Source organism: Mirounga angustirostris, unplaced genomic scaffold (genome assembly GCF_029215605.1).
Source record: "Mirounga angustirostris isolate CCGP_5_RB_7025 unplaced genomic scaffold, mMirAng1.0.hap1 SCAF_5, whole genome shotgun sequence".
In the NCBI taxonomy this organism is placed as follows: Eukaryota; Metazoa; Chordata; class Mammalia; order Carnivora; family Phocidae; genus Mirounga; species Mirounga angustirostris.
Window position 1 is genome coordinate 164,504,394 of NW_026991713.1, and position 13,453 is coordinate 164,517,846.

General features: G+C 40.5%; 1 protein-coding gene across 3 annotated transcripts in view; it reads left to right on the forward strand.

Annotated features, from left to right (window-relative positions):
* The window catches only part of ZNF713 (zinc finger protein 713), a 47,483-nt gene that overhangs the window by 14,032 nt on the left and 19,998 nt on the right, over nucleotides 1–13,453 (forward strand). The window lies entirely within an intron of this gene.

The window sequence follows — 13,453 nt, forward strand, 5'->3', positions numbered from 1 at the left end:
GTTGCATTTTAATGAAACAGAAACTGATGCATTATGGGTATGGACATATGATCATTAAAATCACTCTCAGAAAAGGTTTCATTTCACATCAAAAGACGAGCACATGAATATACAATTATATATTTCAAATTAAAATGTTTAAGATATCTTCTATGGATCTCAACTTTAGCTTTTTAGCTTAACACACCAGATACTAGTATCAGTTGCTTCAAATAGGAGGACATCTCTTGTTCCAAATTATATGAGATAAACATTATCTGTAGGTAGCCAATAAACTCATCGGAGGAGATTTTTACACACCTAAACCACACAACATTTAAAAAAATGTAATGTTGGGGGCGCCTGGGTGGCTCAGTTGGTTAAGCGACTTGCCTTCGGCTCAGGTCACGATCCTGGAGTCCCGGGATTGAGTCCCGCATCGGGCTCCCTGCTCAGCAGGGGGTCTGCTTCTCCCTCTGACCCTCCTCCCTCTCATGCTCTCTGTCTCTCATTCTCTCTGTCTCAAATAAATAAATAAAATCTTTAAAAAAAAATGTAATGTTGGACTGCTACTAAGAATACAAAATACAACAAATACAAGAGGTACTCAGAGAAAGGAGAAATTTTATTGAAACTAGAAGGATGAGGGTAGACTTCATAAAGAAGGTGGAGTTTGAATTTGTGCTGATACTGGTTAGATTTGAAGATTAAAGAAGACGGGGCCATTGCAGACAGGAAATAAAATTTATGCAAGAGCAGGGACAATAAGGAGACTGTCAGCTCGAGTTGAGCATTTATTTGGAATGTTACTGCTTTGGGATCTTTGGGTTGCAGGGAATAGATTTATTCAGTTTACTCTTAATTATAAGACTCCCCACAGACAGGACTAGAAAGACATCAAGAACTAAAGTGATATATCTGCTTCTTGGCATTCTAGCCGAAGGAGTTTGTTTTAATTCTCCAGAACAACTTATTATGTTAAGAAAGAAGATGGTTCATTCAACAAGTATTTTTTGAGCAGCTACAACATGCCAGAAATTGTTCTTTCCATCAGATATACATCACTAAGCAAAATAGGTATTCCTAAATCCAAGTTGCTTATAGTGTAACAGAAACAGTCACTCAACAAATATAGTAAGAATTGCAAATTAAGATGTTTATTACACAAAATAAGAATAAGGTGCTGTGAATGTGCATTAGAGAATCAGGGAAGAAAGTCTCTAGGGAAGTGAAATTTAAGGTCAGATGTGAAGGATATATAAGAGTTATAAAAACTAAGTGGGGAAAAAAAGCATTTTAGGCATGTGGTAAATATTATGTGTAAAAACCATGGGTATATTTAAGTTAAATATACACCATTGTTGGAATGGAGGAAGGGAGAGAATGACTTGAGATAAGCTTGGGGAAGTATGCATGGCCTAAGTATACAGGCCCTTGTGGCCATGAAGAAAAGCTTGGGTTTTATTCTAAATGTAGTAGAAAGCCTTGCAAGGAAGTTAAGCAGGATAGTAAAATTAACTGAATTCTACTTTAAAAATCACCCAGGTGTGGGGTGCCTAGGTGACTCAGTTGGTTAAGTGTCCGACTCTTGGTTTCAGCTCAGGTCATGATCTTGAGGTCGTGTGATCAAGCCCCTCATTGGGCTCTGTGCTCAGCGTGGAGTCTGCTTCAGATTCTCTCTCCCTCTCCCTCCTGCTCTGTCAAATAAATAAATAAAATCTTAAAAAAAAAAAAATCACCCAGGTGTGTGTTATATGACAAGTGAATTTGTGAGCAGCAAGAAAGGAAGGAGGAGAAATCCACTTAGGAAGCTACTGCCATATTGTATATGATAGAAAATAATAGCTTAAAACTAGAAGGTGGAGAAAAATAGGTGGATTTGAGGGCTTTGCTTTGGGAAACAGCAGAGATTAGCAAGAGTGGTAAAGGCAAAGGAAGAAAAAAGGTGATTTCAAAAAGATGTAGCCCAGGAAGTGGCAGGGTAATAGTAAATCAGATCATGTCACTGCTCTGCTCAAAATGCATGGTTCCCATTTCACTCAGAGTGAAAGCCAAAGTCTTCATGATGGCCCAGACAGTCCTACGGAATCTGGGCCTGTTACCCCTCTAACTTCATCATTTACTTTTCTACCCCTTGCTCATTCCACTCTAGCCACGGTGGTCACATTCTTCTTCTTGAACATGCCACACACACTGTTGCCTTAGGGCCTTTGGACTGCTAACTTTTCAAGTCTTTTTTTCAAATATCACCTCTCCGGTGACATCTTTCCTGACCATCCTTTGTAAAGTTGCAACTGCCTCACCCCTCACTTTGTCAGACCCTCTTACTCTACTCTTCTTTTATCTTCTAACATAATGTATAATTTACCCAGTTACCATGTTTTTTGTCTACTTTCCCCTGCTAGAATGTAAGTAAGTTTCATAAGGGTGGGAAATTTTAGTCTTCCCCCTCCCCCGTATATCTCAAGCACCATGATTGTCACATAGGAAGTACTAAATATTTCTTGAACAAATAGGAATTGGCATATTATAAAGATTGCATCTCAGACCAGTGGTGAAAAGATAGTTTATTCAATAATTGATGCTGACATTTCTGGGGAGCCATCTGGAAAAGGGTAAAGTTGAATCCATACCTCATACTTTACATTAGGATAGTCCTCAAATGGATCAAAGATTTAAATGTGAAAAATTAAGCCATAAAAATTTTATAAGAGGGGCGCCTGGGCCGCTTAGTGGGTTAAGCGTCAGCCTTTGCCTCAGGTCATGATTCCAGAGTCCTGGGATCAACCCCCACGTCAAGCTTCCTGCTTACCAGGAGAGTCTGCTTCTCCCTTTCCCTCTGCCCCTACCACTGCTCATGCTCACTTTCTCTCTCTCTCTTTCTCTCACTTTCTCTCTTAAATAAATAAATAAAATCTTTAAAAAAAAAATTATAAGAAAAAAATGAAAGATGTAAGACCAGACACCATAAAACTCCTAGAAGAAAACAAAGGTGGTAAGCTCCTTGGCATCCGTCTTAGTGATATTTTTTGGGATCTGACTCCAGAAGCAATGGCTACAAAAGCAAAAATAAACAAATGGGACTCCACCAAACCAAAAGGCTTCTGCACAGGGAAAGAAACCATCAACAAAATAAAAAAGGAACCTACTGAGTGGGAGAAGATATTTGCAATCACATATCAGATAAGAGGTTAATACCCAGAACATACAGAGAACTCATATAGGTCAGTAACAAAAAAACCCAAGCAATCCGATATAAAAAATGAGCAGAGGATCTGAATAGACATTTTTTCCAAAGAAGACATACAGACCAATGAAAAGATGCTCAACATCACTAATCATTAGGGAAATGCAAGCCAAAACCACAGTGAGATATTATCTCACACCTGTCAGAATGACTGTTATCAAAAAGATAAAAATTAACAAGAGTTGGCAAGGCTGTAGAGTTGTTGGTGAAACTACATTAGTGCAGCCACTGTGGAAAACAGTATGGAGGTTGCTCAAAAAATTAAAAATAGGGGGCACCTGGGTGGCTCAGTCATTAAGCGTCTGCCTTCGGCTCAGGTCATGATCCCAGAGTCCTGGGATCAAGCCCCGCATCGGGCTCCCTGCTCAGCAGGAAGCCTGCTTCTCCCTCTCCCACTCCTCCTGCTTGTGTTCCCTCTCTCGCTGTGTCTCTCTCTATCAAATAAATAAAATCTTAAAAAAAAATTTTTTTTAAATAGAACTACCATACAATCCAGCAATTCCACTTCTGGGTATCTATATGAAGAAAACAAAAACACAAATTCAAAAAGATATATGCCCCCCCTATGTTCTTTATAGCATTGTTTATAATAGCCAAGATATGGAATCAACCTAAATGTCCCTCAGTGGATGAATGGATAAAGAAGATGCAGTGTGTGTGTGTGTGTGTGTATAACAATGGAATACTATTTGGCCATAAAAAGGAATGCAGTCTGAGAGAAGTTAAGATGGTGGAGTAGTAGGGGGACCCTGAGCTTGCCTCATCCGTTGAACACAGCTAGATCAAATCATTTTGAACACCTAGGAAATCAGTCTGAGGTTTAAGAAAACAATCTGCACAATTGGAGGGAGCAAACATGGGAGATGCGAGGTTCAGAGTCATGAATTGGGGGAGAGAAAAGCTGTGATGCCACGAAGGTGAGGGAACCCTTTTTGTGGAGCAAAGTCAGGAAGAGAGGGAGAGAGTGCGAGAGAGAGCAGCATGTAGTGTTCGTACAATACACCATGGTGAGGGGATCCCCTGGGTCGCACTGGAAGAGATCACTCCCCTTCCTGGAGTACATTTGGAAGAGGGTATTTTGCCTCTCTAAGGACAAAGGGCGCACAGGGAGCCAGTGAGCAGCCGTTCAGCAGCAGGGACAGAGAGGCACGGGCAGACCTGGTCACAGCTTTTCTCTGTGCATCACAATAGACTCCAGCCACTGTGCATACGTCATGCGACTGCTTTTCTGGGACAGAACAGTGCCAGGTGCACTGTGAGGCTCTCCTCCAGGGGAGGGGAGCAGGTCAGAGCCTTGCCAGGCCCTTTAAGATTTGAAGTTCTGAATCCCAACCACCAGCCAGAGATAAAACAGGAGAATTGTGAACCGGGCATGCCAACAGCTGGGCACAGACAAGTTGAGGGCAGTAATCTGACCAAAGCCTAGAACACAGGCGCTTGTTCCCTTTTCTGTGAGGGCCTCCTGAACAGCGGCAGCCCCAAGTTTTCCCCTCCGCAGACAGACAGGGAGGCACCATCTTCCACCCTCCCTGCCGACCAGCACTGTCAGACTTCAGAGAGAAACAGCACCTCCAGTGGAGGCTGGAGTCCCTTACACCAAACCCCATCCCCTGCTCCCTGCAGGGGCATCTTTCCAAGGGCAGGTCTAACTGTGACCCAGCACAGCTGGCCTCTCCCTCAGAAGACCAACACAGGCACCCCTGAATGTACCAGGTCTGATGATCGTAGAGTGCTCCAACGCATCAGCATCAGTTCTGGTGGAAATAGGACCAGGCTTTCTTTCTTTTAAATTAATTTTTTATATAGTATTTTATTTTATTTTTTATCTTTATTTTTTGTTGGGGATTAGACTTATAGTTTTAGATTGTTGGCTTCATCAGGCTTATAGTTGTTTTTCTGTTTGTTTGTTTGTTTATAGACAACTCATTATTTAATGAGTCTCATCTGGGGACAGAAAGGGGAGGTCGGCCAGCCCTCTTCACGTGGTTTTGTGCAGTTAAGTCCTTCAAAGGACCAAGAGTGAAATCAAGTCATTTCTCGTCCTGAATTTTTCCTTCTTATTTTTCTTTGTTGTAAGGTATATATATATAAATGTATGAGTATAGGGACATTTTTATAAAAGAGAAGGAATCTCCTGTGAGGGAGGAAATCAGACAATAAATCCAAAAACACTATGGAAATTACAAATCTGAACTTGGGGGAGGGTGGGAGGCAACATGCTCGTTTCACAGAGCCCTTCCTTACATGCCATGCAGCTGTCCTCAAAAGTGGGAATGGAACAGACCAGACACTCAGCTGCAGGACGGAGCCGGGGTCTGGGCTTCAGAGCTGTTCATGTCTTTGGGATTGGGCTGGGCATCAAGCACCTTATCCGGAATAGGCCAGAGTAGGTAAGTCCAGTTTGGTTTTCAAGGCTTTAGTCAGCTCCGTGGCCAGCAGCTGGTGGAGGGACATGCCTTTGTGTGCATACACCCAGTTCTTCCCCATCCAGTCGTAGTGCTTGGGCCCACTGAAGGGTGAAGTTAACCAGATCTGCTTGTTTGGGGTCTGCTTGTTGATCAGGTAGGTTCCTAGATCTCCACCCAGTTTAACTGTTAAAACACCACTCCCAAAGGAGACATCGTAGTCTTCCAATGTGTAAGGTTTGTCTGCGAGGTCTTTGAAAAACTCTGCTAAGGAATCCAGTGTCTTCTCTGCCAGTCTTTCATAGGTGGTCTCATCCAGAGAGCCAGAAGTTCCCGCTGTCCTCATATCAAACAGACACTCTGCTTTTTGACAGTCATGATCTGATTGAGGTGGTTGCTCTGTTCCCGATGTGCAGGCCCCAGGGGCCGTAGAGCAGGGCGTTCCTCATCGGTCCTGGGGGCCGGTGCCCATGGGGACTGAGCCCAGGGGTGCCGAGCGGCGCCCCAGGATCCTCATGCTACTCCCAGTCTGCAGCCGCTCCACCCTCCCGCTCTGGGGACGTGGCGGCGACACCTGGTGGCTATGGGTGGCAGGCGTCAGGGTTCAGCTCCTCTCTAGGCTTATAGGTTTTTCTTTGTTTCGTTTATGTTCCTTTTCCTTTTCTCCTTTCTTGGATGAGGTCTTTTTTTTAACCAGGTTTATCTTAACAAACAAATCAAACCACACCACACCCTACTGCAAGCAAGGAGGAACTGTGTAGAAGACTCACCTGAGGGAAAGAGCAGCCAAAACACAACATCAGAATGCACACAGCATACACCAGAAACACTTACTGAAGCACCAGGTTGTGGACAGTGTATGACCCCTTCTTAATACAGTATTACTCTCAGGAGCAGGAAACATAACAAGCTTTCATAACACAAAAAAACCCCCAGAAACCTAGACATAATAACAAGATGGAGGAATTCTCCCCGAAAGAAAGATCAAGAAGAAATCACAGCCAGGGATTTGCTCAAAACAGAAATAAGCAATATAGATGAACAAGAATTTAGAGCAACAGTCAAGAATACTACCTGGGCTTGAAAGAAGCATAGAAGACACCAGAGAAACCCTGGCAGAAGAGATAAAAGACCTAAAAACTAGTCAGGCCAAAATAAGAAATGCTATAACTGACATGCAAAACTGACTGGATGTAACCACAATGAGGATGGAAGCAGAGGATCAGTAGGTGATATAGAAGATAAAATTATGGAAAATACTGAAGCTGAAAAAAAGAGGGAAAGAAAACTATTAGATCACTAAAGTAGATTTAGGGAACACAGCAATTCCACAAAGCACAATAATATCTGTATCATAGGAGTTCCAAAAGAAGAGCAGGAAAAGGGGGCAGAAGGTTTATTTGAACAAAATACAGCTGAGGACTTCCCTAATCTGGGGAAGGAAACAGGTATTCAAGTCCAAGAGGCACAGAGAACTCCCCTCAAAAATCAACAAAAACAGGTCCACACCAAGACATGGTGAAGCTTGCAAAATACAAAGATAATGAGAATTCCGAGACAGCTGGAGACAAAAGGTCCTTAAACTACATGGGTAGCCACATAAGGTTAACAGCAGATCTGTCCACAGAAACTTGGCAGTCCAGAAAGAAGTGGCATGATATATTCAATGTGCTAAATGGGAAAAATATACAGCCAAGAATACTTTATCCTGCAAAGTTAATCTATTCAGAATAGAAGGATAGATAAAGAGTTTCCAAGACAAGCAAAAACTAAAGTTGTTCAAGAATGCTAAACCAGCTCTGCAAGAAATACTAAAGGGGACCCTTTGAGCACAAGAGAGAGACCAAAAGCAACAAAGACTAGAAGGAAAGAGAAATCTACAAGAACGGTGACTTTTACAGGTAATACAGTGGCACCAAATTCATATCTATCAATAATTACTCTGAATATAGATGGACTAAATGCTCCAATCAAAAGACATAGGGATTCAAAAAGGATTAAAAAAAAAAGACCCATCACTATGCTGCTTACAAGAGACTCATTTTAGACCCAAAGTCACCTCCACATTGAAAGTGAAGGAGTAGAGAACCATCTGTCACCCTAATGGACATCAAAAGAAAGCTGGAGTACTAATCCTTGTATCAGACAAACTAGATTTTAAACCAAATACTGTAATAAGAGATGCAGAAGGGCACTATATCATAACAAAGGGGTACATCCAACAAGATCTAACCACTGTAAATATTTATGCACTCAACTTGGAAGCAGCCAAATATATAAATCAATAACAAGCTTAAAGAAACTCATTGATAATAATACAATAATAGGGGACTTTAACACCCCCTTCACAGCAATGGACAGATCATCTAAGCAGAAGATCAACAAAGAAACAACGGCTTTGAATAACACACTGGACCAAATAGACTTAACAGACATATTCAGAGCATTTCATCCTAAAGCAGCAGAATATACATTCTTTTTGCATGCATATGGAACATTCTCCAGAATAGATCACATACTGGGTCACAAATCAGGCCTCAACCCATACAAAAAGGTTGAGATCATACCAGGCATATTTTCAGACCACAATACTATGAAACTGGAAGTCAACCACAAAAAAAAAAATTTGGAAAGACCACAAATACATGGAGGTCAAAGAACATCCTACTTAAGAATGAATGGGTTAACCAAGAAATTAAAGAAGAAATTTAAAAAATACATGGAAACAAATGAAAATGAAGAAACAACAGTCCAAAGCCTTTGGGATGTAGCAAAGGCAGTCCTGAGAGGGAAGTATATAGAAATCCAGGCCCTTCTCAAGAAACAAGAAAAGTCTCAAATACACAACCTAACCTTACACTTAAAGGAGCTGGAGAAAATATAGCAAATAAAGCCTAAGTCCAGCAGGAGAAGGGAAAATTAAGATTAGAGCAGAAATAAATAATATAGAAATAAAAAAAGAGAGTAGAACAGATGAATGAAACTAGGAGCTGATTCTTTGAAAGAATTAACAAAATTGATACACCCATAGCCACACTTATCAAAAAGAAAAGAGAAGGACCCAAATAAATAAAATCACAAATGGGAGAGGAGCGATCATAACCAACATGGCAGAAATACAAACAATTGTAAGAGAATAATATGAAAAATTATATGCCAACAAATGGGGCAATTGGAAAGAAATGGATGAATTCCTAGAAACTCATAAACTACTAGTGAAACAAGAAGATATAGAAAACCTGAACAGACCCATAACCAGCAAGGAAATTGAAGCAGTAATCAAAAATCTCCAAACAAACAAGAGTTCAGGGCCAGACGGCTTCCCAGGGGAATTCTACCAAACATTTAAAGAATAATTAATACCTATTCTCTGAAGCTGTTCCACAAAATACAAATGGAAGGAAAACTTCCAAGCTCATTCTATGAGTCCAGCATTACCTTGATTCCAAAACCAGACAAAGACCTCACTAAAAAGAGAATTACAGACCAATATCCCTGATGAGCATGGATACAAAAATTCTCAACAAGATACTAGCAAAAGGATCCAACCATACATTAAAAGAATTATTCACCACCACCAAGTGGGATTTATCCCTGGGCTTCAGGGATGGTTCAACATCTGCAAATCAATCAATTTGTTACACCACATTAATAAAAGAAAGGATAAGAACCATATGATCCCCTCAATAAATGCAGAAAAAGCATTTGACAAAATACAGCATTCTTTCTTGATTAAAAACCTTCAAGAAAGTAGGGGTGGAAGGAACATACCTCAACATCATAAAAGCCATATACAAAAGACCCATAGCAAATACCATCCTCAATGGGGGAAAACTGAGAGCTTTTCCCCTAAGGTCAGGAATACAACAGAAATGTCCACTCTCACCACTGTTGTTCAAGATAGTACTGGAAGTCCTAACCTCAGCAATAAGACAACAAAAAGAAATAAAAGGCATCCAAATCAACCAAGAAGAAGCCAAACTTTTACTTTTCGCAGACAACATGATCCTCTATGTAGAAAACCCAAAAGGCTCCACCAAAAAAGTGCTAGAACTGATACAAGAATTCAGTAAAGTGGCAGGATATAAAATCAATGCACAGAAGTCAGTTGTATTTCTATACACCAACAGTGAAGCAGCAGAAAGAGAAATCAAGCAACTGATCCCATTTACAATCGAACCAAAAACCATAGATACTTAGGAATAAACCTAACTCAAGAGGTAAAAGGTCTGTACTCTGAAAACTGGAACACTTATGAATATTGAGGAAGACACAAATTGAAAAACATTCCATGCTATGGATTGGAAGAACAAATATTGTTAAAATGTCTATGCTAAAAGAAGATGTGGTTCATATATACAATGGAATATTACTCAGCCATCAGAAAGGATGAATACCCACCATTTGCATCGACATGGATGGAACTAGAGGGGATTATGCTAAGTGAAATAAGTCAAACAGAGAAAGACAATTACCATATGATTTCACTCATATGTGGAACATAAGAAATAGCGGGAAGGACCACAGGGGAAGGGAGGGAAAACTGAATGGGAAGAAATCAGAGAGGGAGACAAACCATGGGAGTCTCATGAGAGACAGAGAGACAGAGGCAGAGGGAGAAGCAGGCTCCCCGCGGAGCAGGGAGCCCGATGTGGGACTCGATCCCAGGACCCTGGGATCATGACCTGAGCCGAAGGCAGACGTTTAACCGACTGAGCCACCCAGGCGTCCCAGGCCTCAATGTCTCTTGATACAATGTGTATCAAAGTCATATTGTAAAGAAAGTGTTTCTGATGGGAGATGTTTTGGCCATTTTTCTGAAAATGCAACTTGTCACACACTCATACCAGCAGTATAAGAGAGTGCCTGTTTCCCCAAAAGCTTTGTGAAGAGACTATGTTACTAAGCTTGTGGATTAGTGATAAAATATCAAGCTTTCTCTAGTTTTAATTTAAATTTCTTCTGTTATGAGTATAGATGAACATATTACTTGTGTTTGAGATATGAATTTTCTTTTCTGTGAATTGTCCTTTTATGTTGTCAACTTTTTAATTGGACTCCTTTTTCTCTTATTGATTTAGAGGAGTGTTTTGTATATTTCAAAGATTAGCCCACAGTTAATTTGAGTGGCAAAATATTTTTCTTCATTTGACAATGTCTTTTTATTTTGCTTATAGTTTCTTTTGTCATGCAGATTTTTTGGATATTTTTAAGGAGTTGAACCCATCAATCGTTTCTTTTATGGCTTCTGGATTCCCAGTAATTATAAAGTCTTTCCTCAGTGAAGGTTATAAAGAAATTCTCCCATGGTTTGTCTCCCATTTCTTATTGAAGTATAATTGAGATAGATTGTTAGTTTCAGGTGTACAACATAATGATTCCACATTTGTATACATTGAAAAATGATAACCATATTAAGTCTATTACCATCTGTCACCATACAAAGTGACCACACTTTTTCTCTGATGAAAACTTTTAAGATTTACTTTCTTAGCAACTTTCAAATCTGCAATACAGTATTATTGACTATAGTCCCCCTGCTATACATTACATCCCCATGTTTTGATTTAATTAATTAATTAATTTGCAGTTTCTTTTATTTAAATTTTAGGTAGTTACCATACAGTGCAATATTGGTTTCTGGAATAGAATTCAGTGATTCATCACTTTACATACATTACTAGTGCTCATCATAAAAAGTGTCCTCCTTAATACCCATCTCCCATTTAGCCCATCTTCCACCAACCTCTCCCCATCAACCCTAGTTTGTTCTCTACTCAAAGTGTCTCTTATGGCTTGTTTCCCTCTCTTCTTTTTTTCTTTCCCCCTTTCCCATAGGTTCATCTGTTTTCTTTCTTGAATTCCACATATGAGTGAGATCATATAGTATTTGTCTTTCTCTGACTGACTTATTTCACTTAGCATAATATACTCTAGCTCCATCCACATCATTGCAAGTGGTAAGATTTCATTCTTTTTTTTCTTTTTTTAAAGATTTTATTTATTTATTTGGCAGAGATGAGCACAAGCAGAGGGAGTGGCTGGCAGAGGGAGAAGCAGGCTCATGGCTGGGCAAGCCCGATGTGGGACTTGATCCCAGGACTCTGGGATCATGACCTGAGCTGAAGGCAGACGCTTAACTGAGCCACACAGGCATCCCAAGATTTCATTCTTTTTGATAGTTGAGTCATATTCCATATATATATGTATATGAAGAAGCCCACCTGGAGAGGAACTAATGCTCACAGCTGAGTCCTGCCCAAATTGCAGATTTGTAAGCAAAACAGATGATAATTGCTGTTTTAATCCCCTATTATTTGGTTTATTACACACCCCATTGATAGATTATCTGTCTATCAATAGATAACTGTTACAGATTTTGGTACCTGGAATGGGGTACTGTCAAAACAGAGACCTAGAACATATGGCATTGGCTTTTTAACAGAGCTAATTGAGCAACAGACAGAGGATAGAAAGGAAAAGACAGTGAAATCATAAAGGGCTTCAAGGAGAGTTAGTGGAAGCCTAAAGGACCTTTGTCAGAGCTTAAAAGCTAGTAAAGAAAATGTTGTTATGAGCTGGGTAAAAGGAGACCTTCAAAGAAGAAATATTGAGCAACATTATCACCTTTATAACAAGGAAAATAGAAAATATACTTACAAGCTCAATGATCTATCTAAAGAGATTTTCAAGTAGAAAATTGAAAGCCCCAACTGTTTTAGGGTTCTGGATACCTAAAGCAAAATGTAAAAGAAAAAGCATAGGCTAAAAAAAGAACTGTTAAATATAAAGAAACTAGGAGTTACTGGGTTTGGAAATAAAACTTTCTCGTTCACACCTCTCAACATGTGCACAGTTCAGCTGCATTTTAGAATTTCGACAAACTGCTGTTTTCTTGAGTGGGGGTGTCTCCAGTGGTTATTTCTGTGCCTTTCCCACCATTGTAAATGGGGGGGGGGGGTTGAGGATGGGGCCAGATAACTACTTCTTTATTTCACCAGTCATGATATAGAGAGAAAGCATTCAAGGAACCATACCTGAGGATCTACACTCTAAGATCCTGATCTGTATGTGGACCTAATTTAGATGACAAGATCCTGGACTTCAAGCCAGGATATGGAATGAAACTTGGGGGTCTTGGGGAAGAAGATGGGTGCTTTTTGTATGTGGGAAGGATATGAATTTTTTTTTTTTTTTTAAGTAAGCTCATATCCAGGGCGCCTGGGTGGCTCAGTTGGTTAAGCGACTGCCTTCGGCTCAGGTCATGATCCTGGAGTCCCTGGATCGAGTCCCGCATCGGGCTCCCTGCTTGGCAGGGAGTCTGCTTCTCCCTCTGACCCTCCCCCCTCTCATGTACTCGCTCTCTCTCTCATTCTCTCTCTCTCAAATAAATAAAATCTTTAAAAAAAAAAAAAGTAAGCTCATATCCAGAGTGGAGCCCAATGCAGGGCTTGAACTCACAACCCTGAGATCAAGAACTGAGCTGAGATCAAGAGTAACTGACTGAGCCACCCAGGCACCCCTGAGTTTTTATATTCTGGAAGGTAGACTGTGGCAGAGAGTATTTTCCAAAAATGGCATAATTTCTCCCATCCCACAGGCTCCTCTTATAATGTAACTTAAAAACTTCATCAAGAGGTGAGGGACTGTCTCTTCCCCTTAGATCTGGGCAGGCTTGTGACTATAGGAGAAGTGAGTGATGTGACCACTGAGGGTGGATCATAAAAGGTGATTCTCTTGTGAATTTTATACTCAGGATCCAACTACCATGTCATGAAGAAGCCAAAGCAGGCTGTTCAAAGGCCCATATGGAAAGAGACTG